Source organism: Meles meles, chromosome 8 (genome assembly GCF_922984935.1).
Source record: "Meles meles chromosome 8, mMelMel3.1 paternal haplotype, whole genome shotgun sequence".
NCBI classification, from domain to species: Eukaryota; Metazoa; Chordata; class Mammalia; order Carnivora; family Mustelidae; genus Meles; species Meles meles.
Genome location: NC_060073.1, coordinates 40,442,366 through 40,469,970, shown reverse-complemented (window position 1 = coordinate 40,469,970; position 27,605 = coordinate 40,442,366). Strand labels below are relative to the sequence as shown.

Below are 27,605 nucleotides of genomic sequence, written 5' to 3'. Positions count from 1 at the left end.
AAGAAAGAAAAGCCTAGGGTTTAGAGCCTCTCCTCAATGTTCCATTTCATTCAACAAAATTCACTGGGCATTTATCAAGGTACTACTCTATGTAATGTCTTAGGGATTGAAAGATGATTATGACAGGGCTTTTGCTTCAAGAAGCCTACAATCTTGACAAAGGGTGGGGAGGGCCAAAAGAAAAATTAACTATAATGCAAATCAGATGTTACAAATCAGATGTTACACGTTTTAAAAATTGTAACAATGATTCTCTGAGAGACCAGCTGTAAACTGGAGAGTTCTAGGAAAGTTTTTATAAAGAACCAGTACTTCATTTAGGCCTTAAATTGTTTGAACAATCATGGAATAAAGGAAAATTCAAATGAGAGAAGTAACAAGGTAAATCATCTAATAACATGAATGTGTACAGTGTGGGCTCCACGAGCAATCTCCCGCTTGTGGTTATGATCCCTAAGGTCTTGGATACAGTAAACTAGGACAGTGAATGGAAGGCCAAATCTCAGGAGATTTTTGTTAAAACATGATAATCATTCAAAACATGGCTGTTAAGAAACATAAACAGCTAAGGTTCAGAAAAGAAAGGTTTTCATGAAAAAACCTACCTCACCAAGTCTTGGGGAGGATGAAATTAGATAATAAATGTAAAATGCCATACTTGATACTATGACTATCTTTTAATATCCATTCTATCATCACTTCCACCCACTTTGAATGATAACTGCAATTTGGGATAGGGACTCAGCTCAGCTCAAGGGGTAGTGCCTGGTAATTTTGAGCCATTCATTTTAATTTGCCCCTCTTTTAATTCAGCAATTAAGTTAGGAACCCCATCTAAAGACAGTCAGTGTAGTGTTTCCTAATGAGAGAAATTTGTTCAAAAATAACCAGGTGAATCATTTGCAATATCTTATCCTGGATGATTCAGAGAACACTTTCTTCCTCTTGAGAGTTGGTGGAGCACGAACATTGACTAATATGAAGAGGAAGTGGTAATAGACCAGCTGCATGTATATAGTCTGAAGGACAAGCATGCTTAAGAATTAATTTCTCTCTTCCTCTTGGTATTGTTATATATTTATAGGAAGCCCAAATCTGCCACAGCCATCTCCTTCCCAGAGCCAAGAGAATCTCAGAATCACACAGAATACATTGGATTTAGACAACCCTCAAACTAACCATGTTTAGGATTATAGCCCTGTATGTTCCCAGTTGTGGGTGTGTGCATGTTGCTTTTGGTTTTGGTTTTGGGGTTTTTTTTGTTTTTTTTTTTTTTGGCATGTGTACCAGTTTTCCTTTCATTTCTGTCACTTTTGGCTAAACGCACCCAACTAGTACAAGCACTGTGGGGCTGTATGACATAGATAAACAATAAACATTGGCTGTTGCCGTTGTTATTATATAAGCCTCCAAAGTATACATCTGCCCAGTTTGCTGAACTCCACTCTTCCCAAAGGTAAAAGATCAACCACCAACAGTGTTTTGGGCAGTGGCGAAGAACAGTTTACTGAAGAAAGATGGAGGTTGCTGCTGCAATATTTACTCTTGGTCCTGCAAGTTTTTTAATACAGTCTTGTTCAGTGGACTATAAAGACTAGAAAAATCAAATTGGTTTTATTCTCTAGATTAGGTCTAAATCTTTGGTCCTTTTAAGATCTACAATCAGCTGGAAGTTATAGAACCCTATGAAGCTGAGAGACCAACAAAACTAAAATATTCTGATATCTCTTTTTTCCAGTCTAAACAATGTCATAATCATGTCACCACATTAACTTCAGCTACTGGGTTGTTGAAATAGTATTTTCTAGATGAATGTGTAGACCTGGACGCTCCATCTTCGCAAGACAGACACAGGGTTTTTTTCCTTCATCCAAGAAGCTGCTTCATGGAAGGAAAGTGTTTTGACTTTTTTACAGCCCCTCAGGGGGCAAATATTATGGGCAATGATTACACCTGATACTGACTTTATTACCTCATTCAAAACAGAGGTAAGAGTAGGTCTCTCTAGATTCTTTAGTAACAACAATAAATAACATGCTGGCACACCTTTAAAAAAATTATTATTGAAATATAGTTGACATACAATGTTATATTAGTTTCAGATGTACAACATAGAGATTTGACAATTCCATACATTAAGCAGTGCTCACCACAATAAGTATAGTTACCATCTGTCAAGTTGGCACAACTTTTGAAGAGATATTTCTCATAAAAACTTGGCAGCCACATTTATCATTTTTTTTTTCCAACAATGCAATCTATCTTTCTGAGAAACCTATCTTGGGTAAAGGGGCCCAGGAAATTAGTGGAAGAGTTCCAGATGTCCAAGAAGGACACAGCATTGCCCTGGTAGATTCAGGAAGGTGTTAGAGAAGGGATTAAAAGGTAGGAATCTCATTGTACCCATAGGTATAGATGTCTGCTCCAAATCTCTTTTTTCACAAATTTGAGACACTCCTTTCCATTTGTACTGTATATGAATGTAAGTAGCCTCAAAGCTAACAGTAGAAAGACTGCTCTCACAATGCATATGTATTCTGAAAATCAGAACTTTCATGAAAACTTTGAAATACTTGATACTAGAGATTTTTGGATTCAAAATTCATTTGCATCATTATAATAAGGTTTAACATTATGTTGCCTTTATAAGGAAAGAAGAGCTTTTCTTTAAATATAATCTCATTTGGGGATGCCTGGGTGGCTCAGTTGGTTAAGTGACCAACTACTGATCTCAGCTGAGGTCTTGATCTCAGCTGAGGTCTTGATCTCAGGGTCATGAGTTTAAGCCCCATATTGGGCTCGCTGAGGTCTTGATCTCAGGGTCATGAGTTTAATCCCTGTATTGGGCTCCACGTTAGCTGTGGGGCCTATTAAAAAAAAAAAAAGACTAAATATAATCTCATTTCTTATAAATTTTGATTGACTGTAAAAATGGTTTTATCTGTTTATTGATATTTTTAGTCAGTGGTGATTCTCAAGAATATGAAGAAAACTTAACGTCTTGATCAAGAATTGTGACTGACCCTGCCAAACATAAAACCAATATCCGAAAAATCATGGAATCAAGATTTTCTCTCTAAAAGATTTCAGAGTTTTAAATGTCAGTAAGAAGATCCATGTAAATTTGATATGTAGAATCCTCTCTATTCAGACTAGCATTCCAAAAAAGTGCAAAAAAAAAAAAAAAAGTTTTTTTCACCCAGTCTTTTATACACAGCTTCCAAATGCTCTTTGTTGACTGCCAGGTGCCACAATGTGGAAAGGGTGGAAAACAGTGCTCTAACATAGGCTTTCTAAACACAGTTAGCTAAGGAAAGGGGACAAAATAAAGGGCATTGCAATTCAAATCAGCCTGCCTTCTGTTCTTGTAAATATGGTGGGGAAAGAGTTAGTTGGCTCTCTCCTTTTGTACTTCCCATTTCACTTCATCTGTTTTCCTCCTCCTTTTCCCTGCTCTGCACAGAGGGACTGGTCTGATCCTTGATGGGGTCACCCTCTTCTCTTCCCCCTCTTTTTGCTGCTAAATTGACCAGTGAGAAGCATTAGTAAGCAATCAGAAGGAGGAGAGACTTGTAGCGTTTTTCTTTCTCTGCTGTCTGCTAAGGCCTCAGGACTTTTGTTCCTTCCTCTAAGAGTTCTAGAAGGCTCCCCTGAGCTTTTGACAGCAACTACTCTTCCTGGCGGCCCTGGAGACTTCCTGCTGTTGCTAATCCCTGGATGCCTTCACATACCTTATTGATGCCCTTAACCCTGGCCATACCTTCGTAAATAATGCTCTGTTAAATTATTTTTAAAATCCCTGCTGACTGTGCCTGTTTCTTGCCAAGACTTGACTGACACAGTTATTTGAATTCTGAGCCATTCCTATAATTAACATAAGTCTGTGAGTCATAATATTATCAATCAGTATATGTTTAGGGAATGCTGAGTAGCCTAGCACAATGATTCCCAAATACCTTTCATTGCCACACACTGATGCCCATCTATGACAAAGTCATCATTATTACAGTGATACATGACATATGACAGAAAAATGTGAAATGTTTTCATAAGCATAATTAATTTAAGCAAAGGGAAGAAGCATTTCTTTATAAAGCAATCATACTATTAAATCACAATTTTGTATTTTCTTTATTTGGAAAGGTTAAAGTTTGCTACTATTATCTTAGACACCTAGTTTAGAATATATGTGCGTATATGAATAGATAAATGTTTACATCTAGCTATATAAATTATAAATCTGTGAAATCCATAACTCTGAAAATCTCCTATCTAGTGGAAGAAATTGTAGTAGTGTTTATGAAGACATTGGAATATTATACTAAGTAATAGGGTCTGTGTTCATTTGGCAATCAAATGCTATTGACGGTTTTGGGGCACAAGATTGTCATGATCGTATCTGCTGTAACACAATGTAGACAATTGATTGTAGCCAGCTGGGGCAAATGGCTAGAAATGGAGGTCCAGTAGAAAAATAGTTCTCGGGATGCCTGGATGGCTCAGTCAGTTGGGTGTCTGCCTTTGGCTCAGATCATGGTCCCAGGGTTTGAGCCCCACATAGGGCTCCCTGCTCAGTGGGGAGTCTGCTTCTCCTTCTCCCTCTGACCCTCCCCCTGCTCCTCTCTCTCTCTCTCTCTCTTGCTCCTGCTCGCTCCCTCTCAAATAAATAAATAAACTCTTCAAAAAAAAAAAAGAATTAAAAAAGAAAAATAGTGAAAAAGTGTATAAAATGACAGTTTCATTAAGGAAGTAGCAGAGGAAACATTAAGGAGTCGTGGGAAGAGGGTAGTAAGTAGATTTGAAAATTCTTTGTGAAGAAGCAGCAATTTCTTAATGGAGAGGAGAACCAAAATTACCTGGCATATTTTCTTGTAAGTGATCAGTGAAGTCTCTTTACCTTTGGAATGGAATGCTCGGATTGGTATTAATTTAGACAGATATAGTTTTGAGAAAAAGAGAAGAAAATAAAAACTCATAGCAAAGCATGGCTAAGCAGAAATTTTTATGAACCTGTTGTTTAATCCTAGACTACTGTCATTCCTTACATTCTTTAGGATCCCCTAGATTAGCATATTAGGTAACAGAATAAAAAATTAGTGAATAGTATGGTAACTCCAAAAGACATCTTGGTTTCATGAGGATTGAATTATTAAAAACATAGATTGAATTATGAAAAAGGAAGAATTTAAACAAGAATCTCTCCTCTTCCTTAAATAATCTCTAATGCAATTTCCAGAACCTGAATATTTAGCTTAATACCTCTTGGATTGCTAATGTTCAGAAACAACTTAAATTCATCTTGAATTAATCACACTGGAAGAAACTCTCCTGACTTTTATCGTTTTGGTATTTTTTCTCCTGCTTGGGACATGTTTTGGGGGTTTGTTTTGTTTTGTTGTTGTGTTTTTGCTTGGCACATGTTTTGAAAAGAAATTCTATGTATAAGGGACAATGATGAAATTCATGTTTACATTGATCAAATGTATTATCACTACATATCAATACATAGATTATGTACCCTTGGTCGAATGGTTTTATCACTACATATCAATATATAGATTATGTACCCTTCTTTATGTATCTGTGGATACATAGATTATGTACCCTTCTCTATGTATCTGTGGATATTTGTATAGAAGTAAATAAGATGAAATTTCTAATAAGATACTTGAGCCAAATAATTGAACTGTATTTATATTTAAGATTTCTTTTTTCTTTTACAGTTGGTGACTTTTTCGCTAATGTCCAAACCAGAGAGAAAAAAAAAATGTATGAATCAGTTTTTCTCTTTACCTTCGCATTAGAAGTTTGCTTTCCATGCAGGAGAGTTCTGTAATAATGTCTGGTGCCTTTATTTTTATCCCACAGTTATCAGTATATTGCTATATGACTACCTGCCAGGAAGGGCTTTTTTTTTTTTTCTTTTTTCTGGTTCAATAACTTTTTAAGTGTCTGTTGTTCCCATTTTCAAGTCTCCAAAACTTTTATGTGAATTCTTTCAGCACATTTTTTTCATTATTTCCCAACCTTCTTTTTTTTCTGGATGGCTGAAGTTTCCAGACATATAACCTGAAGTGTCCTGAGAGAATTAATATGTAAAAAAATAAAGCTAAGGAAATGGAAAGCAAAGTATGCATGTATATATACATGTGTATAGATACATAAATTCATTTTAAATTTTCCTTGAGAAAGCAATAGATAAATCTAATTTTCCTTATTAATATTCTCTCAACCAAGTAGCAAATATGGTAGAAAAGTTATCAAGAAACTTTCTTGTTTTTAATAACTTCCAGACCTAATCTTAGTTCTTAGATTGGGCTAGTCTGTTAATATCATTAATGTCAAGAAGTGTTTTCCCCAAAGATATACTGCAAAATAAACTGGCTGAAATAAGCCAAATAGGTGATTAAAACAAAATTCACAGTATCACAGAGACATTTTATTGGAATGTAAAAATTCTTTCTGGTAATGTTTTTATCAGTTAGTTATAAAATTTTAAATATAAAGGGAGGCTTTAAGAGAATAGTCCACTGTCAGATTTGAGGGAAACTGTCCGTTTGAGGGGAGAAAGGGGTGTTTGAAGCAAAAAATGCCATAGCTAATATTTTTTTTCTTTATTCTTTTAAATGGACTAATGAAAGTTATAATTTTCTACCAGTTTGTGTATCTTTACTCAAACAGATGCAGTGAGTAAAGGCCCCTATTTCTTGTTATCTTAGAATATGATGGTCTTCACCTTTCCACTAGTTGATGTATTTTGGTATTCATCTGTTTTATTGATACTGACATAGAGGAGAGGATGTATACAATGGAGCAACATCTCTTTTTCCAGGATGTCCATAGTCCTGGATCCATTTAAAGTCATTTCAGTATTTGGTTGACAATTCAACATGCCAGAAAATGCCAAGAGGGGCACCTGGGTGGCTCAGTGGGTTAAGCCTCTGCCTTAGGCTCAGGTCCTGGGATCGAGCCCTGCATCAGGCTCTCTGCTCAGTGGGGAGCCTCCTTCCCCACTCTCTCTGCCTACTTGTGATCTCTCTCTCCCTGTCAAATAAATAAATAAATTAATTAAATAAATAAAATAAATAAATAAATAAATAAAATCTTTTTTTTAAAAAATGCCAAGAGTTCAGAACAAGGCAAAATTACTGAGGAAATTATAGGGTAGAAGGAAAAAAGTAGTTATAATAATAAAGGCAAGGTTTAAAAATATGTATGTAACAAGTTAAATTTGACTGTATAATGGGACACATTGAGAAACTTTTTTTTTCCAGAGAGATATTTGCCTGAGCAATATTGTTATTGAGATATTACAAAGTTAGGAATTATAATCAATAATATAATTTTTTTTAAAAAATTGAAAATGTCAAATTTTATAGTAAAATTTTTTTGTCTATTAAAATTGTAATTTTAAAACATGCCAACCTAAATAAAGAGGTAAACTGAGGCAAGCTCAAATGACCAGAAATTGAGTTGTTCAGGAATAGCAGAGGACTGCAATTTAGGAAATGCATACTGTAGCGATCTACATGTAGATGAGTCCATTGAAGTTTTTGGGTGGGCTGCATTTATGGTTCAGGAGTGGGGATTTCACGCATAGCCCAAGCAGTAAATTCATTGACTTGAGGATGGAGAGGGATTCTTCGTGGATGTTAATTGGTCAGGAGATAAATCTCCCTCTTCTGTAAAGCAGGAATTTATGGGAAATCATTTTCTCAGTTCTTAAGTTCGGTTCTTCTGAGGGTGCACTCATGAGATTCCCCATTTCCTCTTTCCTGGTGGAATTGTGGGTTGACATTCTTTCACCAGTGTCATGTTCTTAACTCTTTCTAGTTCAAATAAAATTTTCTGTTGGTGGTGTCCTTGGTTGTAAAAATACAAAATACACTTGATTTTATCCATGCAAGTGAGAAAAAAAGAACTTGGTGTTTTTATCCTCTGCCCAACCTGGCGAATATCGGAATATATTTGCAATTCTGTATGTGAGAAATGATTTAAGTGAACTCTGTGTTTTCCTCTAGCTTTGCAATGTAATGATTTTAATTAGCTTTTTAAGTAGATTTGAGTAAAAAGGAAAAAAAATAGCTTAATTTAAACAGGATGACTGAATATCTCTACAGTGAGCATTAGGATGGATTTACCTTTTATGTCCTATGCCAGCTGCCAGGTTCTCCTTTACTGTCCTCTACTTTTTCAAACTTAAAGTACATGAAATCTAGCATGCAAGGTCTAGCAGTTCAAGGATTTTAAACTTTATTTTTTTTAAATTTAAAGATTTTATTTATTTATTTATTTATTTGACAGAGAGATCACAAGTAGGCAGAGAGGCAGGCAGAGAGAGAGAGAGAGAGGAGGAAACAGGCTCCCTGCTGAGCAGAGAGCCTGATGCAGGACTGGGTTCCAGGACCCTGGGATCATGACCTGAGCCGAAGGCAGAGGCTTAACCCATTGAGCCACCTGGGAGCCTCAGATTTTCAACTTTAAATTCATCTATGTGTTCCTGAGTTTTGTAATCTTGTTAGGTATGTCGTTGAGGAATATAAACTATGAATATTAAACTGATACCTAGATGATAGGAAATTGGAAGGACTCCCCACACAGCATTAAAGGAAATAAGCAATTGGAACTGCCAAACGAAAAGTCTGTTTTGAGAAAGGCGGGGTGTTTGGGAAACAGTCAGAGGACATTTGACTAACTGTGTTAAATTGTTTTTGTATGGCATCTCCTTTAGAAGGTAATCCAGAAATCAAAACCCTCCTTCATACACCAGCTTAGTGAAGTAGTATTAGCACAGCACCAAGTTTGTTTTCTCTTTCTAAACTTTCCTCCCTCTTTTCCCCTTCCTTCCTTCTTTTCTTTGTATATTTCTTTTCTTTCTGTTCACTCCTTTGCTTTTATATATGGTCAGAATAAGACTCATCAGTTTTGCAGAATACAAACTACTCAGAAAAAGGAGGTAATATTATTTTGTGTATATAGGAGCTAAAAGAAGTAGTGAGGAATATATGCAGACTTTATTTTATGGTATTTTCTTTAAAAAATGCACCTTATCTTTAACTTGACGGAAGTAGTCGTATTTCTATTCCAGAACAGTCTTGTTCTTTCTTTTCTCAACCACTTCAGGACAAATGTTTCTTGCACCTGGAATCGTTGTCTTCCCTTCTGCTTTGAGTGAAACACTGCCTACCATGCTACAAAACCTACAAAACCTAAGTCAAATCCTACCTTTCATGAGTCTTTTCTGATAACTCCAGCTGAAAGTAATCTGTTGTGCTTCCAGATTCCTATAACACTGTGGTTGGACTGTTACTTTGTCATTTACTATTTACTGCCTTTTACTACAGGTTAGGTTCTTTTTTATGATGCAAACAGCATAATCATTAACGACATGAACCTACTGGGTCCATTACCAATCCAGGTATGTTGCTACTACAAGGATTCAGTAGTCCAGGCTCATTGTACAGGGTCTCTCCTCCACAAAAAAGGCATGAATACACAAGCTAATTAAATTTTCAAGTGGATGTGTGTATCTTAGCTCTAACCTCACCTTTTTGAATGGAATGACTGTGTCTTAACGGTATTTTTAAAGTGTGCAGTAATTATTATTTTTTTTTCAAAGATTTTACTTATTTGACAGAGAGAGAGATCACAAGTAGGCAGAGAGGCAGGTAGAGAGAGAAGGGGAAGCAGGCTCCCTGCTGAGCAGAGAACAGATGCGGGGCTTGATCAAAGGACTCTGAGATCATGACCTGAGTCAAAGGCAGAGGCTTAACCACTGAGCCACCCAGGTGCCCCTAAAGTCTGCAGTAATTCTTACAGTACCTTGCAGGATATAGGAATGCAAGATGATGGACTGGAAGGGATATCCATTTTCTTAGATGGTAAAACTTCTTTTCAACAGACATGGAGCTTCTAAAGGGAAGGAACTAAGGCATTGAACGTTTGGTTCTTAGCATAATCACTGTTGCATAGTTGGTATTTAGTAACTGTATATTGAGCTCAACCAAATTTTGGAATCAGACAGACCTGGGATTAACATCAATGTTGCTTTTATGTCTACTCTGGCAAGTTACTTAACTTTTCTGTTCCTTCATCTATAAAGAAAAGATAATAATATTTGTCATAATATTGTTATGAGGACTCAATGAGATAATGTTTGCAAAGCACCTCGCACACAGTCACTGGTCCACTATCGGTATATAATTCCTATTAGAGAGTTCTTCAGCAGGGGATTGAGAAGGATATTCTAGCTATGAGGACTGTCAGTATGAAAAAAAAAAATAAGATGAGCAAGATACATTTGAGAAATAGTGTATTCATTTTTTCAACTAATACTTTTTGAACCCATACCATGTACCGTATTATGTCCTATGGACATAATGATGAATATAATAGATTCTGCATAAGTAAGACCCAGTCTAAGAGAGAAGAAAACTTCAAATACTCAATAGTCAGAGTTATGATTGGGATACTGGATATGGCCATTTCAAACAGGGTCCCAGAAATATTTGACACTCCTCCTATGGAAAGGATAGACCAATATTGCACGACAAAGGAAAGGCAATATGACTCCTAAGCTAGAGCTGAAAAGGCCATACAGCTGGCTTCCATAGTTCCCTCGGACTGCCTGCTCTCAGGACGTTCCTCTAGCAACACTCCCTCTGGGAATCTAGTCACCATGCTGTGACAAGGTCAGTTCCCTGAAGAAGCTTCAGTCACCCAAGCCCAGACACCACATGTGTAGGAGGGGCAAAGTCTGCAGATTATTCCAGTCCCTGAGTTTTCCCATCTGAGACCCCCAGGCATTTTGGAACAGAGATAAGCCATCCCTGCAGTGCTCTGTTTGATATTTTCCAATGGGGTTTGTTTACAACATCATGCGGCTGTTTTACACCATTAAATCTGGGGTGGTTTGTTACACAGCAATAGAAACTAGAGCATGAGGTGGTACCGGGACGAAAGTGCTTAATTCAAAACCAGGCTAAATAAAGGCTATGAGGTCATTATCACTTACTGGTCCAACAATATTTTAAAACCCCTCCAGTTAGAATTATGTAAATACTTTCCTTCCTAAGTAAGTGTAAAATAACTTGTAAAGTAATTCATAGGTCCAAGTGATAGGAAATAAATAATAAATAAGGTAAAAATTACCGATTTTTTTTCTGATAAAGAGACATTCCTTCCCATTATGTAGTGGCTACCTGAATTTTTATTATGAAGATAATAAATAGATGATAAAGAGTTAAATAGTTAACTCTTGAACTAGTCCTCATGGTTAGAAAATAAAAATTTTCATTAAAGAAAAAAATATACTGTGTGATCCTGACATCTGAATTAATAACCAAATCTGTTAGAAAATTCATTGAATTGAAACTTGAATTATACTATTTAAGAGGCCACACTTCTTAATTTCTTATCCAACATTATCTAAAATCTGGTCAGATCCTCATCACCACTGCTAGCCTCTTTGATCTGAACAGCCAGGCTCTCCAGACTTCGTCTCATTCCCCACAGACCGTATACTTTCGCACCTCCACTCCTGGGCTCAACTCCACTATGTTATCCTGCAAAGGTCCCCCCACTGAGCCACCTGCCCTGATTCCCAGAGACATACTGACCTTGTATCACTTTGCTTTTCTCTAGATGGTCATTTGTCTCAATATTTAGCATTTATTTCATTCTGTTAAGCTAATTGTTAGTGTCCATTTCCTTCATCAATGGAAGATTTTTCAAGGGAACGATTGTGTCTAACTCATCTTCACATTCCCACAGGATCTATCTTAGGTACTTAATAAATATTTCCTGCATGATAAGAAAAAATACAAAAAGCACTCTGAGGTAAGTTTGTAGTACGGGAAGAAACTTTCCAAAAACAGTGTCGGAATCTCTACCTATTCTTTAATTCCAGAATTTGTTCAAGAAACTCAAAACAGCAACAATTCTTTGTTGGAATCATAAACCCCAAACTGTAGAAATTGCCAATTTGTCTTGGAAAAAAAGTGTCTCTATTCATAAAGACATCTGTATAATTCCCATACATAATTTGGTTCCACTTATAAGCTCTGCCTCAATGAAAAAAAATTAATGTATGGTTTGGCAGGCCTCATAAATGCCTCATCTGCTCACTCAGCAGAAAAAAAAATTAAACCAAACCATAAAATGTAAATAATATTCTTTCTTGGTACAGAGCCTAGCTATATTCCCTGACCTTCTCTGTGTCTGGCACAAATGTTAAATATTAAGTTTTAATTAGCAAAATTAGTGCAGTGAGTAAGGGCGAGTATATGAGATTTTATAAGTTACTTAATAATTCCAAGGACGAGTCTTCCTTGGAATTATTAAGTAATTTATAAAATCTCATAAGATTTTATGTATTTGACAGAGAGAAATCACAAGAGAGGCAGGCAGAGAGAGAGGAAAGGAAGCAGGCTCTCCGTCGGACGCGGGACTCGATCCCAGGACCCTGAGATCATGACCCGAGCCGAAGGCAGGGGCTCAACCCACTGAGCCACCCAGGCGCTCCTCCAAGGACGAGTCTTAAATTTTTTTTTTTTAATTTTTTTTTTTCTTTTTTACAGATAGAGAGAGAGAGAGAGAGATTACAAGTAGGCAGAGCAGCAGCCAGAGAGGGGAGGAAGCAGGCTCCCTGCCAAGCAGAGAGCCCAATACGGGGCTCGATCCCAGAGACCCTGAGATCATGACCTGAGCTGAAGGCAGAGGCTTAACCCACTGAGCCACCCAGGCGCCCCCAAGGACGAGTCTTAAATAAACTTTTTGTCTATAGCATGCTTTTGTACTTTCTGTACCTCTTGGATCATGCTTTTTCCCTGTTATTTCATAGAAATATCATGCAGTAAAAAATAAAAATATCTTCATGTGGCATCATATTGTCTGAATAAAACTGCAGACCAAAGTTATTCATAAACAAGGAATGAAAAATGTTTCAAAATAAATTGGAAATTTATTTCAATCACATTCGTAACTTCTACAAACCTTAGCCAGAGTATAGACTAGTTATTGATATCGCTTCTGGTTCTTGACGTAGAACTTGGGTCTTAAACTTGGCGATATTTACTGAAACTTGAAGCTTCCCTCATCCCCTTATGAGTTACGGCAACATAGGTCATTAATGAAGGGAGTTGGGTAACCTCCCCGCTATTGTTCTTGATTCAGCACATGACAGACACCAAGAGCCAAGTAGGGAGATCTGCCTAAGGCATAGAATGTTGAAAATAAATACCTGATGAAGCAAAGAGGTTGATGTGTGAAAAAGAAAAAAATAGAGCAGAATTGTGTAAAGGAGAAATCGAATGAATGTGAAGAGAATGTTCACATGTTGGAGGAGGAAAAAAAAACCCAACAGTTTATAATCCAGGTAAACTATAAAAAATTACTAGAATTAAAAAATAAATAAATAAAATTTTATTTTATTATTTAAAAAAATAAATAAAATTTAAAAATTTAAATAAAAATAAATTTTTTAAAAGTTTACCGAGAAGTAAACCTTATGCTTTGATAAATCCACAACCAAGTGGTAAAGCAATATTAACAAATGAAAATCATCCCCATACTTTATTCATAAGCTACAAGATATATGAGCTAAAGAAAATTGCTGACAGTGGAAAAAGTCAAAGGCGGTTCAAGTTACAATGATATCACGCAGAGTTGTTGCTTATTACTTTCCTACTGGTGATGTCTGTCATGAGTGTGTGTGTGTGTGTGTGTGTGTGTGTGTTACTCATAGCACTTACATATTTTTGTACTCTACACTGTATATTTTCATTTGTACTCCATTAAAGTTTAATATTTTTTGTTCTTTAGTTTTCACTTTTTTGAAGTATTTAGAGATAACTTGAAAAAGTACAGAGAAGTATGATTAGTATATTCCTATAGAAAGGAGATAATGAGAAGGAAGGAACATCTAAGAGAGAAGGACAATGAAGCAGAAAGAATCTGGTAATCATGTAAGAAGAATAATTCTGGAAATGTGAAAAGGTGAAGAAAGGGAAATGGGATCAAAACAGAGTTCTCCATGTCTTCCTTCCTGCTTTATAAACTTGAATTTTCTTTTCATGGCAGGACACATCAACATGGCGACTCTAGGAGATGAAAGTCAGAACTCTTTGTTCCAGCTCCAAAAAAGAGGAGGGTGCCAGGCAGAGCCACTCCAGGGCTTGTTCCCTGGGACAGGGTAGCAAACTGGAGCAGTGGGGGATGGTTTCTGCATGGCAAACTCAGTGGGTTTACAAAGTTTGTCAGAGCTCCCTGGGGGACTGGATAATTTGAATATTTCCTTGTCTCCTTTCTCCTGTGGTGGCTAATTTTATGTGTCAGCCTGACTGGGCCCAAATATCTGATCCAACATTTGCTCTGAGTGTTTCTGTGAGCATTTTCGATGTTTTAACATTTAAATTGGTATACTGACCTCCCTAGTGGGTGGGCCTCATCTAATCAGTCAAAGGCCTGCTTGACTAAAAAGACTGACTCTGTTGAGTAAGACAGAATGCTTGATGGATTCTGAACTAGAACATGGCCTTTTTTTTCTGCCTTCAGACTCAAACTGAAACACTGGCTCTCCCTGGGTCTTGAGCCTGATGGACCTTGTATGGGAACTACACCATCCACTCTCCTGAGTCTTCTGTTTGCCAACTCACTTTGTACATCTTGTGACCTGTCAACCTCCATAATCACAAGAGCCAATTTCTTACAATAATCTCTTTCGGTCTTTGGGCTATTTAGCCTGCTTATGCTGTGGGAGCTAATTAACATGAAGACTTCCCTGACTTCCAACTATCCTCTCCTGCAGCCAAAGTCAAAAGGAAGGAAGATTTTGAAGGCTTCTCTTGACTTTTCTTGGTCAGACACTTTATCACAATACCTTCTGCTGTGTTCCTTCTGTGAGTTCTTCTTCATACTACTATAAGGTATTTGATTTAATTCAATGTGACATGGTACCCTCGGCACCAAGGGCAGTTCATCTGGCCTTGAGTTAGGATACCTGACACCAGGTTTCCTCTTTTCAAAACTGTTTCAGTTATTTTTCAGAGAATTATATTATCATATTTTAAGATTTGAACATAAATTCATTTGAATTTTATCTCAGAAGTAAAAACTGTTAATGTATAGGCTCTTCCCTCTCCTTAAAAAGAAAGAAAAAAGAAAGCAAGTTCATAAGGAAGAGAAGAAGGAAAGAAAGAGAAGGAAGGAAGGTTGAGGAAGGAAGGAAGGAACCATGAAGTCATTGGTATAAAGTGGTATAAAATGGAATGCCATAAAGTGAGGAGGAGAGAAAGATTCTGAGAAAGGATGCAAAACATTCTCTGATCTTTGGTAAATTTAATGATGGTGACATCCTTATCCTGGGAAGGGGGAATAGATTGTTGTAATGAGTCAATGAGATGATTTAGGTGTTCCATTAGTCATAAAATGCCTAACATTCATTTCACACTTGCTGTATGTCAGACAGTAAACTTAGAGTTTTATAGGTGTTCTATAGCACTTGAGTCATGCCTGTGAAAGAGGAGCTATTGGTTATCCTCTCTTCATAGACGTGGGAACTGATAATTGGAAAGGTGAAGTAATTTGCCTATAATTTTTAGGAACTAAGCAAAGATACTAGAACTTGACCTTGGTTTTGTCTGGCTCCAGTGTGGACTCTAAATTATTATGCTAGTTGTAATGACCATTAGTACAATTTAATATGTCTACTCCTTGACAGCTTTGGTGAGGACAATGGCTGGTGAAATCTCTTTGCAGATCTCTTGAGTCTTAGGGATCACTATGACAGCAACAGTATTTCTCTCTGCCAAGAGAAGCCCCTGAGAATTTCCCGAGCTGCTCAATAACTTGGGCTAAGTGTGCCACCTTTCATGGCATGTTGCCCAGTCTAAGAAAGCCCTTCGATGAGATAACTTTAAGAGCCATTTCTCTAAGTTTAGTGTAAATCAGAGGTTGGCAAAGGTTCCATGTTTGTAAACTACATTCTAGTTACAACAATGGAAATTTCAGCAAGTTTTCTCATCCTTCAACAAAGTAATCCTAAGTTTGTTACTATCAGTGTTTATAAAAAATAATGGCTACCTGGACCAAGGTTTACCTGTGAGAGAGTCACAAGAAATGTGACAGTAAAATGTCACTTATTATGTAAATTCTTCCATCCACAATGATGTAAAACCAACAGCTGGTGCCATCTCAGCAGAAGAATTTCCATTTAGTTCTCTTTTGATGCACACACTTCTTCCCATCTTGTATCTGTTCCATCACCCAGGGACCACCCACTTTCTCTCTCTCAGATATTCCATGGTTTATGGTTCATTTATTCATTCATTCAATCATTCAACAACATTTGGTGTTGAGTACTTGATATGCAAAGATGGATAACCTGGTCCCTGCTCTCAAGGGACCCACAGTTTAGTGTGTGTGTGTGTGTGTGTGTGTGTGTGTGACGGGGAGGTTGATGAATAAGAAAATCACTGTGATGCTATGTTATAAATGAGATATACTAGAAATGGAAAAATTCTCAGAGCATCAGACAGAGAGAAACAATATTTCTACCAGAAAGATCAAGAGAACCACAAAGAAGATAACTATTAAGTTGGTCCTGGAAGAATGAATCTGCTTTCTTTCAAGGGAGAAAGTAAAAGGTAAAAGATCATTCTAGTCAACATGAGCTAAGACATGGAGGTGTGAGGGTGTACGAGATTTGGGATATTGTTTGGGATATTGTGACATGACTTAATGTCAAATCTACCACTAACAATATATATGCACATCTGTTTTCGTTTATAATGAAACCATCTGTTCACTGATACCCTATGTCCATTTTGACTGATTTTCTCCTTAGCTTAGTTTCTGGGTCAGATTTTTTTTCAGACTGTGGGTTGTGAAATATATTTAGCATTTCTTCAACAGCATTTTCTTTTCAACTGAATGGCATCGAATGACTAGAATAAAGCCAAGTAGAAAAATATCAGGAAAAAAAAATAAAAAGGAAAGAAAAATATCAGAGTGCATTAACAGAGGAAAGTTAAATACTGTTATGTGAAATTTGTTTTGGTCCTGTGTGTCTGAGTGTGTGTCTATGTGTCTGTTCCATAATGTATTTTTTATTATGGGTCACAATAAAAAAAAGTTTGAAAGCCACTGAAGTAGTAATTTTTTTCTATTACTTTTCACTGCACTCATATTATATTGGTTATGATTAAACCTTGAGTCCAAATCAACCTTGGTTTTTAATGAAGTGACAAGTGACACAGACTGACCTCATTTATAAGCCTGGCACACAGGCAGCCATCTGTTTTACTGAACGCTAGTTACATTTTACCAGATGAAATGATTGTAGCTTGGGAATGAAACCATCATTTATAATGTTATTTTAACATTATTTTTCTATTCTGAGTTCCAAACTACTAAATTAAAGACAATATATAAAAACCTAACCAATTAGTAATAAGTTTCCTAAGAGACTGGCTTTTACTGTACTAATCATTTATTCATTCAACAATTATTTATTGAGTGCCTACTATATACCCATTGGCATTCTAGATGCTGGAGATAGCAATGGTATCAAAGACAGACAAGATTATTGAAATAGAAATATTTTATATTAAACACTCATTATTAAATTAGAGCTTCTTGCAATTCAGATGACATGATATTTTAACAAAAGTTTTAGGAACAAGGCACAAAAATATTTAATGAAGAAAAAAAAAAACAACTTCCAACTCAGATGAGGAAAATCACAGAACAGGATACATTGTATAGGGTACTTAAAACTAGATGAGACAAATGGCATCGTTCATGAAATGATGTTAATCTATCCCCCGTGTAAAAATGAGAAGACATCAGCTTACATATACCACACATTTTGCGAAAATATGAGCCTTGAACAGTAGGGAACGAATATCAACGCTACTGGAGTATTTTGCTTATAAAGTTTAAAGTTCTCCGTTGAGAGTAAAGCAATAGATTTTTTTTTTTTTAAAGTTGCATGTCAAACTGAGTAAACCTTGAACTTTTCCCAGGAAATTTCTCTCATTTATTCTTTGTCGTTTTATACATGAATGGTGATGAAAAGTCACAGCCTTTACTTGTTATCCCTAACAGTGTTTGTAATTACCATACAAGGACTTGGGTCTGCCCTTTGACATTTCCAAAAATTGTATTTCAGTATGTAACGACTGAAGGCCTATCCTAGGGGCCGAGATGCTAGGTAGAGAAATACAAGGATATTTGACATCACCGATAAAGTATTTTGGTAAAACGTAAGTACTTCCACGGGTCCCATTGCTTCACATGGTTCTGCAGCACCAGTGTGTGTCTTCAGGCTGCTTTCTGTATCATCACTCTCACCCACTTTTCCAGCTATCACTTGCCATCTTTAAGTCCTATTCGCACTCATTTAGGAATATAAGAATGACTTGGTCTCCTTTGCAATTTTCTCTTACCCAGCGTCTCTTTCCACATGATTTAATGTCTTTCAACACGCCGTCTGATCCCCATCATGCAGTGAAGTTTTGCCTCACTTTCCAGAATAAGTGAGTACTTATTATTTCTGTGAGGGAGAGAGAAAAGGGAGCAAAGAGGGAGGGGAAAAGGGAAGGTGAGATGCTAACCTATAGATGAGGAAAAAAGAATTCTATTGCTCATTTTCTATATCTATATATAGAAATATATGTATATGTACATTTTTTAAGAGAAAAGGTCCAGTTCATATACGAGACAATATTGAATATTTAGAATGCCTGAAACACACATTAACCCTAAAACTTTCAATATGAAAATCCTAGAAGCGGTGATAACTTAAAAAGGAAAATTAAACTACGTTTTCTCTAACTCTGGCTTAACTTTTCTTCTTTATTCTGTCAAACTTCAAGCATGGATTTAGACTTTTTTTTTTTTTTACCTTGTTAGATGAGGAATTTATTTCCTTCACCTTCACACTGGAAAGTATGTTATAGTTGAGTCTATCGGGCCATGGTTTTTCTAAGATGAACATGTTTAGGTTGAGGCTAAGGCAAGAAAACTCTTGGACAAAGAGAAGTCTGACATATGGATCAGCGGCCAACTGGAATACATAAATTAAATTTTGATTCTGAAAATCACAAAATAAGAATCAAACAGAAGTTGTTAAAAATGCTGGACAAATGTTAAGTGAAGACATTGTGATATCTCTTCAGAGATCTTTCGTATTATCTCTTTTTAAAATATTTTATTTATTTATTCTGAGAAAGAGAGAAAGTGGAAGTCGGGGGGGAGGGACAGAGGCAGAGGGAGGGAGAGAATCTCAAGCAGACTCCATGGCAAGTGCCAAGCCTGATGCAGGGCTCAATCCCACAACCTTGAGACCATGACCTGAGCTGAAATCAAGAGTCAGACACTTAACTGACTGAGCCACCCAGGTGTCCTGTGTCCCTTCTCTTTTGTCACCAAAGGAATATCCAGCACAATTCTTGGATGTTAAGGGAGAAAATATTTATTTCTCCTAGCATTTTCCTTATGGTTCTTGCTAAAAGGACAGAGGATCTGCTATAATGCAGATACTAAAATTAAAAATACCCGGGAGGAAGGCCTTGAGGGAGTAATTTGGATGACTACACTTTCCCAGCACATCTGTAAGCTTCCTTATTTGTGTTGAGCATGCTCCTTTGCTTTTTATATTATCAACGCTGAACAACGTGACACAATTATTTACATCTGTAGAGAGACAGGATATAAGATTTTCAAAATCCATAGTGTTAGAGTCTTTGAACTCTTCTTATATACTGATAATACTCAAATTAACATCTATTGGCCAATGATATTTTGATCATGAAAAATTATCAAGGATGTTTGGCCTTTTGCCTAACACAGATTCAGAAACTCAAGATACTTTATTGGGGCTCTTCGAATATTCAGATCTGGTTAAATTCTGATAAATTTTATTATTCAGCATCATTTACTCAAATTCATCAGTAACCTGTGCTGTGTATTTTGTTGTTGTTGTTTATGCGTATGTATACAACAATATAGGCTTTTTATAATGCTATTTCTCTTTAAAATGAGGAATGGCTCTTTTCACTGCCTTGTGGGAAGCCAGGGGGGACTATAGAGCTGAGAGCTGCAACATCAAATCAAACTAAAATAAACCCTTGGAGTTCAATGTCACCAAACTTTTCCATCTTTTTTCCTTTCTTCATTATTTGTTCTGCTACAAGCAAATAACTGATGCCGTTTCTAGATGTTTTAGAGCATATAACCACTTCCAGATGAAAGCATAATACATGCAAAATGCCTTTTTTCAATGATATCTAAGATGAGCCACATCACTTAGCTATGTGGATCTACAGGTAGATTCTCTTTTGAGGAGATGGGTAGGGTCAGTTACGCACCATATAAACAAAAACGGTATCCAAGAGAGGATCAGAGTACCTGTGTTGTTGCAACCATAGGCATTGGATGGAGAAGCACAGGGAACTGATGAGTGTGTAAACAAAATCACAACACAAAAGTGTTCAAATTTTCATGTACTTTCCGCGGAAAGTGGTAAAGCGGTAACCTGCCGCCATTAGGACACTCGGCAAGAGTCAACATATGCCCTGGAGGTGAAGCAGACACTTGAACATCTGTCCACTTCATGGGAAGACTTTTCATCCTAGAATACATGGAGTAATAAACAACAGTTGGAGAAAATTGTCCATGACATTTAACATAAAGCTGAGCTTTAGCTGAGGGAAGGAAGAGTGGAATTGTATTTCCTTTTGCAAAGCGAAAACAGCCGTGAGTGCTGCTTCTTCTAAAACCTAATGTTTAAAAAGAATTGTAAGAAATCAAATTGTTCAATCTGGAACGAAGAGCGGCCGAAGTTACTGGAAAGCTCATGCCTCTGAGTCTGCAAAATCACTGGCCAGGAGAGCAAAACTTTTCCAACACCCAATTTTAATATTGTGCTAAAGCCATTGACTCTGTTAAAACCCTGGAGTTAAATATGATCCCCTCTCCACTGCAGCCCCCCCCCCCGCCGCCCTTTCTCTCTTAGGTTAGTGTTTGGGGGACAAGGGGGCTGGAGTTTGGCCCCAACCTCGGAACTGCTGCCAAGGACTTGAAATACAATCTCTCCCCATTTGAAGGGTAAATCAGTGTCAATTGCGTTTGCCGTCCACCAGAAAAAGTAAGCATTTTACTTCCGCTCGGTCTATGTGGACTGATGAAATGTAGGAAATCTGTTTCTGGCAGGGGGGAAAAATCGTTTTCCCAAACAGCACCGAGAGGAGCCATCAGAGAAGTATGAAGAGGGGCAGTGCGGCTGAAGCTGCTGCCGCTGCCGCCGGGCTGCTGGGGTGCGGAGCGCGGCTGCTGCAGGACCTGCGCCGGGAGGGGGCCGGCCCCGAGACTCTGCGGGAGCCGAGCCGGGAGCCCCGGCGCCTCTGAGAGCCGCCGGCAGCCAGCTCCAGACGCGGGGTGAGCGAGGCGGGCCGGCCGGGTTCCCGCCAGCGTCGCCGCAGCAGCAGCGCGCGCTCAGCCTCCGGGGCAGCGGGAGCCCTGCCTGCGGGTGCGCGGGGGCGGCGGGGGAGGGGCGCTCGGTCGGGTGACCTCGGGGGCGCGGCTGGGACCGGCGAGGAGCCGCAGACGGCAGGACCGGCTCCGGCGCTCCGTGGGTGGCCACTGCAGTGGGTGACTCGTGTGCCCTGGACGCGACCGTGTGTTCCTCATCCCTGTTGTGGAACAGCCCAAATGACTGCCGCACCGAGAGCGCGCTGGGGCGGCTCAGCCAACCAGGGACGGAAGTGAGGACTTGTAATTAGCGCACGGATTCGAAACGCACACTTGGGCATTCGTGCGCGGGGGTCTCTGTGATGCATGCCCAGCGTGATCCGTGGCTGGGGAGAGGGGGGCCGAGCCGGGGCGGTCTTCCCGGATTGATCCAGAATGCTCTCCTAGAGTGGAGGAGGCCGGGATGGGAGGAAAGAACACGACACTTAGGATTTGGGGAGATACTCTCTGTTTTCGACAGATGAGTTTCACAGAATTGGACGTTTTTGTTTTTGTTTTTGTTTTTTTAACGTGAATAAACAAACGAATGAATCAACCCCCTTTGGGAAGATTTTGCATAGTAGTATTGCTCTTTTCATCCGAAGAGCAGGGTTTTGGAATCCAAAATAGTTTGGGGGAGCCCCGAGGAGCCAACTTTGCCTTGGAGCATTAGGTATCGCAGCAAAATTAACTTCTGTCAGCCCAGGAAGGTGAATTGCCATTAACCTAGCCCAGACCTCCGAAGTTTCTACGGTCTCGACTAGAGAGGGAACAAAAGCAGGGGTTAACAGACTCTGTTTTCTTCGACATTCCAGTACAATTGGGGTGGGGGTGGGCTGTGCAGTACTTTCCTCCCGTTAACCTTTTCTGAAATCAAAGCCTTTCCTTTCCCGCTTTCTTCATCTTCATTCTCTCAACCTCCTTCCGCTTCATCCACTTCTACTTAAGAGTCTGCAAAACTTTACCGTCCCTCTTGTAAACTCCTCCCTCTCCCCAAGCACCCTCTCCAACAAAGCTAAGTCAGTTGTTTATAGGAGATCTTTTGTGGAGGGAAATAAGATCTGAATGTGCACAGGAACACCCATTTGGCCTCCTAGTGTTAAAATAAAGGCTCGGACAAGTCGGATGTGCCAGCCAGGCGGGGGAAGTCCACCTTTCCCCCTCACCTAGCGCGGAGGTTCGCAGACGCTAGGCTGGGAAGGAGCCCTTCTGGCTCCTGGCTTCCTTCCCCCAACCTCTTAGACGCGGGGACGCTGATTAGCTGCAGCTGGGGTCTAGTTAGCCCGGCCTTTGAAATCGATCAATGGGTTCCTTTTCGAGGAATGCTCCCCCCTAACTGCGGAGGAGGGGGTGGTGGCTGTGGTGGCCTTCTCCAACATGGGCATCCTGGTTCTGACAGCCTAAGAGAAGGTAAGGGACAGATGTCTGAGGCATGGGACAGACAGCCTTTGCAAGCACATAGCAGCCCTCTCACAAGGCTGCCTGGATGGGCTCTGGAAGGGGAAGGTAGCTTGAATTTCAGCCTGTGTGCTAACTAAACTTTGGGCTTATTTTTTCACTTTAGTGCTAAACGCCCTGCATTTGTGATGTGGATGGACTGTGCTTTACTGGAGATACAGTCATATGGCACAAGTTCTTTCACCTGGTGCAAAAAGGTCATGTGATTGCCACTAAATTTTCTAGAATCTTGGTAAGAAATCTTAGTTAAAGCTTCAGCTTACAGGTATGGTGAAATAGCAGGTCTTAGATTAATCGCAAGTACCTTATGTGTAATATTAGAATTTTGATTCAAGGTTACAAGTCTGTATTATTGATTTTTGGAGCCTTTGGAAGGCCAAAGTTACCTTGGTTGAAAACAATGAGGCTCTGACGATTTCTTTGCCAAGTTTTTTTTGTTGTTGTTGTTTTTTTTTTTTTTTTAACTGCAGCTGATGTTAAAGCTCTCTTGGTATCTTTGTGGTTTTGATACAGAGGCACAAACAGGATCCCACTGTTTCTTTTCATTTCTTCCCAGCAACAATCAAGATTTTCCACTTAGCGTTTTTAGACTAGAGAAAAGACCAGAGAGAAGGTAGAAAATACCTGCTGTCAAAATGAGTAAGGCTTGTGTAGTTTTTCTGTCCTAAATGTTTTCAGGGTCAGTTGAGTTTTTACTACTGTTCTCTCCTTATATGAGACTATATGCAACAGATGCATATTCAAGACAGTGTAGAACTCTGCTAGCTCTCAACCGCATTATAGTTAAGTGAAACAGAAATCTTTGTATCACAAACATCAAAACCCCCAAAATGTTTTCATGAATTAAGGTTGACTTAATCAACTTAGATGAAATTTTGAGGTAAGTTCTTAGTCTATTTGATTCATGACTTTCAGATGGTTTTCTATTCAAATTGTGTTTCAAGTTAATCTGGTAAGGATCCAAAAACCAGTGCTAAATCCTTTGGAAGAATGGATTAGTAGGATTTTTAAAAACTTGAAAGAAAATGCCATGAAAATATAAGAATCAATCCCCACTCAGTGTTAACTTTTTGGTCATGATTTGAGAAGGAATTATTATAGTTATACTATCATTTAGTTCAAGATATAATCATGGGGCTGCAAGAAGAGAAAATAGCTGGGGTGAAAAATAGCATAATTCTAAATTGGAGGCCAAGAAAGCTGAGTAGGATATTTTTAATGACTTTGTGAGGAAATAACCTTGTTACTTTGGGCAAAATATCTTAGGCCTCTAGTCTCTTATTAAAAACAAGGAATTTGGGATGCCTATGGTGGCTCAGTCGGTTAAGCGTCTGCCTTTGGCTCAGGTTATGATCTCAGGGTCCTGGAACTGAGTCCCACATCAGGCTTCTTGCTTAGCAGGGTCCTGCTTCTGCTTCTGCCTTCTGTTCTCCCTGCTTGTGTTTGCTCTCTTGTGTGCTCTCTCTCTCTCTCTGACAAATAAATAAATAAATAAAATCATTAAAAAAATAGAAATCAGGAATTTGACTGCTATATCTTCTAAGGTCCTTTTGAGTTTAAAGATTTTACTACAGACTTAGAAAAGTTGATAATGAGTATCATTTTGCCATTATTCTTGGTGCTTTTTTTTTTTTAATTTGTGGACAAATTGTGCCTCTTAGCACGTAGGTCCACTTTTTTTTTTTTAAGATTTTATTTATTTATTTGACAGAGAGAGATCACAAGTAGACAGAGAGGCAGGCAGAGAGAGAGAGAGAGGGAAGCAGGCTCCCTGCTGAGCAAAGAGCCCGATGCGGGACTCGATCCCAGGACCCCGAGATCATGACCTGAGCTGAAGGCAGCGGCCTAACCCACTGAGCCACCCAAGCGTCCCACACGTAGGTCCACTTTTAAGATCTAGAATAATCTTTCTGATTAAATGTTAGACTGTTATTTTCTAATTAGGACCTTAGGATAAGATTTGGCATTCATGACATTGGTTGAGAATATGTAGCTTTGTAGAGATGTTATTGATTAGCCAAAATGAATCACAAAGGATGAAAGAGCTCAGAATGATGGAAAAGCCATCTAGAGTAGTCCTTGGTTATTGGTTCTTTGAATTTCAGTTGAAAGATAGCATTTTATACTTCCAAATTTTGAAAAGGTGTTTGGTGTGTGGTGTTCTTTGTTAGTTTAATTTTTTAAAATGGTGTTATTGGCCTATAAATTTTCTTTCTTCATTGTTTCACATTCATAACACACAGAATTGAATAGGGATGAGGTCAGTGCTACAAATCAGAACAACAAAATTGGCTTTTAGGGATGGGGCCCTTGACTTCGGGTTCATTAGCCCTCTGTTTTAAATGGCTACTATTAAGGAGTCTGTGTGTGTGTATGTACGTGTGTGTGTGTGTGTGTGTGTGTGTGTTGGGTGGGGGAGTGTATAGTGATATCCTTTCTCATTTACTTTGAAGGTACAGTGTTCTCCTATCTTTAACTGGTGTCAAAAATGAGGTATAATTTGTTACCAAACTTTACTTTTAAAAACACATGTAAACATCTCATTTTAGAGCTTAACATTTCCTTCATCGCTTGGGGTTTCATCCCCGTCAATATGAAGAAAACTTTGGATTTTCCATTAATTAATTTTCCATTAATTGCGGTTTTACTTAATCAACACTTTGTTTTCATTTCTCCTCTTTTGACTTTTTTTAAGTGATTTATAGTTCAATAAAATATTTCTAGTTTGTTACAGAACTGTTTTTCTTTTTAAAATATGTCAATAGGAGTTTTATTTTGGTACATTTTCTATGAGGATGATTTGGGTTTAGCTATTACTGGGTATAAAATATATACCAAAAAGTAGAACAGATATTTAATCTTCACAATTATATGTGAGGTATTAGCCTCCATTTTACATGCTGGAGAACTCCAGTACAAAGAAAAATTCATCCTACTGGAATAGAACAGCTATTAAATAGCTAGGTAGTAGAAGTATTTGACCTCACCACTTCTGATTCCCAATCTAATATCCTATCCATTAATCAGGCTTCTCAGTGGATCTCATCGTAGACAGTAGTGATATAATATTTATAATTTTACTCTCATTTTTCTTTCTTTCCATTTATTTTCCATGCAGAACATTTTTGATAACATGTCAGCAAGGTCTAGAGAGAGACTGGAAACCATCTTGATTGTAAGCAAAGCACACCTCTAGGTGGCGTGAAAGCACACTTTTTTTTCAGAGTCAAAACTGTGATTTCTTCAACGGAGATTCTGGAGCAACAGACTAAACAGTCTTTAAACATGTGATATTTTACTTATGGAGTCATTAATTTTTTTTTTCTTCTTCCCCTGGGCTAGTTCAGTCTCATCATATTCATAATGGTTATTCCAGAATCAGTTCTACTATGGAAAGAAAGAAAAAATAATACACACACACATTCTTTGAAGATTTCTGTATTAAGTTTCTGCATGTTTTTCCCTTTAAGTTTTCTTTTTCTGAATTCCAAATCCTGAGGGTTGAGTTACTCATTTTTAGAGAGACCCATACAGCTTGGAGAAGCCATAGTTCAAAGGGTCGTAGAAACATTTCAGTCCTTCTGTCTCCAAAACAATTGGCTTTGCTTAGTACTTATCAAAGTCACTTATCAAGCTTTTAAAATATTTAGATTGTCTGAATTTTCATGGTAACATCTTTCAGCGTTTAGATATATCATATGAAATGTTTTTCTTTCTCCCAAACCTAACTTTTTTTCTTCAAGTCTAATAGATCCTTAATCATTTTATTTCCCACTTTTAAAAGCTACTCCGTGGCATCTCTTTTGGTTTTTGAAAACTTTTGAATAATTCAAAGGACCAGAAATGATCTTTCTGTTATAGTTTGTTCTTTGTGATCTAATTCAACTCATCCACTTGGTTAATGCTGAAAATTCTGAAAAGGTTACAATCTTGTAGTGATCTTTTGTCTGAGTAATATAAATTTATTTGATTGTTATTCATGCTTAATGAATATTAATGTTATTCATGTTTAATCATTTCCGTTAGAAACTACTTCACCATGGGATAATTCTTCCACACTCCAGATTTTGATCCTAGCTGGATTCATTTCTGTGTTTCTTACTCATGTCTCTGCCATATTTAAATTGAAGACTTTCATGCAGTGACTTTCAGCTAATCCACAAAGTCATGCTAGGTTTGATGGTGATTTGAAATATGAAAAATGGATCAGTGGAACCTGGGTTGAAATCCTGATTTTTTCCCAAGGCACGTAAACAGAAGAGCCCCTGTCTATGACAGTGACTCTAGGTCCCCGTATTTGGCATGTGTTTAATTGTCTAAATTCTATCACCTGCTAATTAACCACTAAACCTTCTTTCTCCCACTTTTGCTTCCTGGGGAAATATAATCTTATTCTTTTTCCTCTTTGTATATAATTTTGATTATGTCCAAAGTAGCATAACAAAAATTGCCTAATTACTCTGATTGTTCTTCTTACTAATCATCTATAAAGATCAGAAGATAGTTTGAATTACATTTCTTGCAAAATACAGGACACACTACATGAGAAATAAATGTGCCACTGTCAAGGAAAAGAAAAACTTCACTGTTGGAAGGACTGAGGGGAAGGATTGTGTCCCTCTGGTTCATTGAAACTG

At 37.9% G+C, this 27,605-nt stretch overlaps 1 protein-coding gene across 1 annotated transcript in view; it reads left to right on the top strand.

The window, feature by feature from the left end:
- Window positions 1-21,345: 21,345 nt before the first annotated feature.
- GAS2 (growth arrest specific 2) overlaps window positions 21,346-27,605 on the top strand; it is a 128,751-nt gene continuing 122,491 nt past the window's right edge. Inside the window, exon 1 of the mRNA XM_046016172.1 lies at window positions 21,346-21,438. The gene's annotated coding sequence lies outside the window, so the exon portion shown is untranslated. The remainder of the gene's footprint in view (window positions 21,439-27,605) is intronic.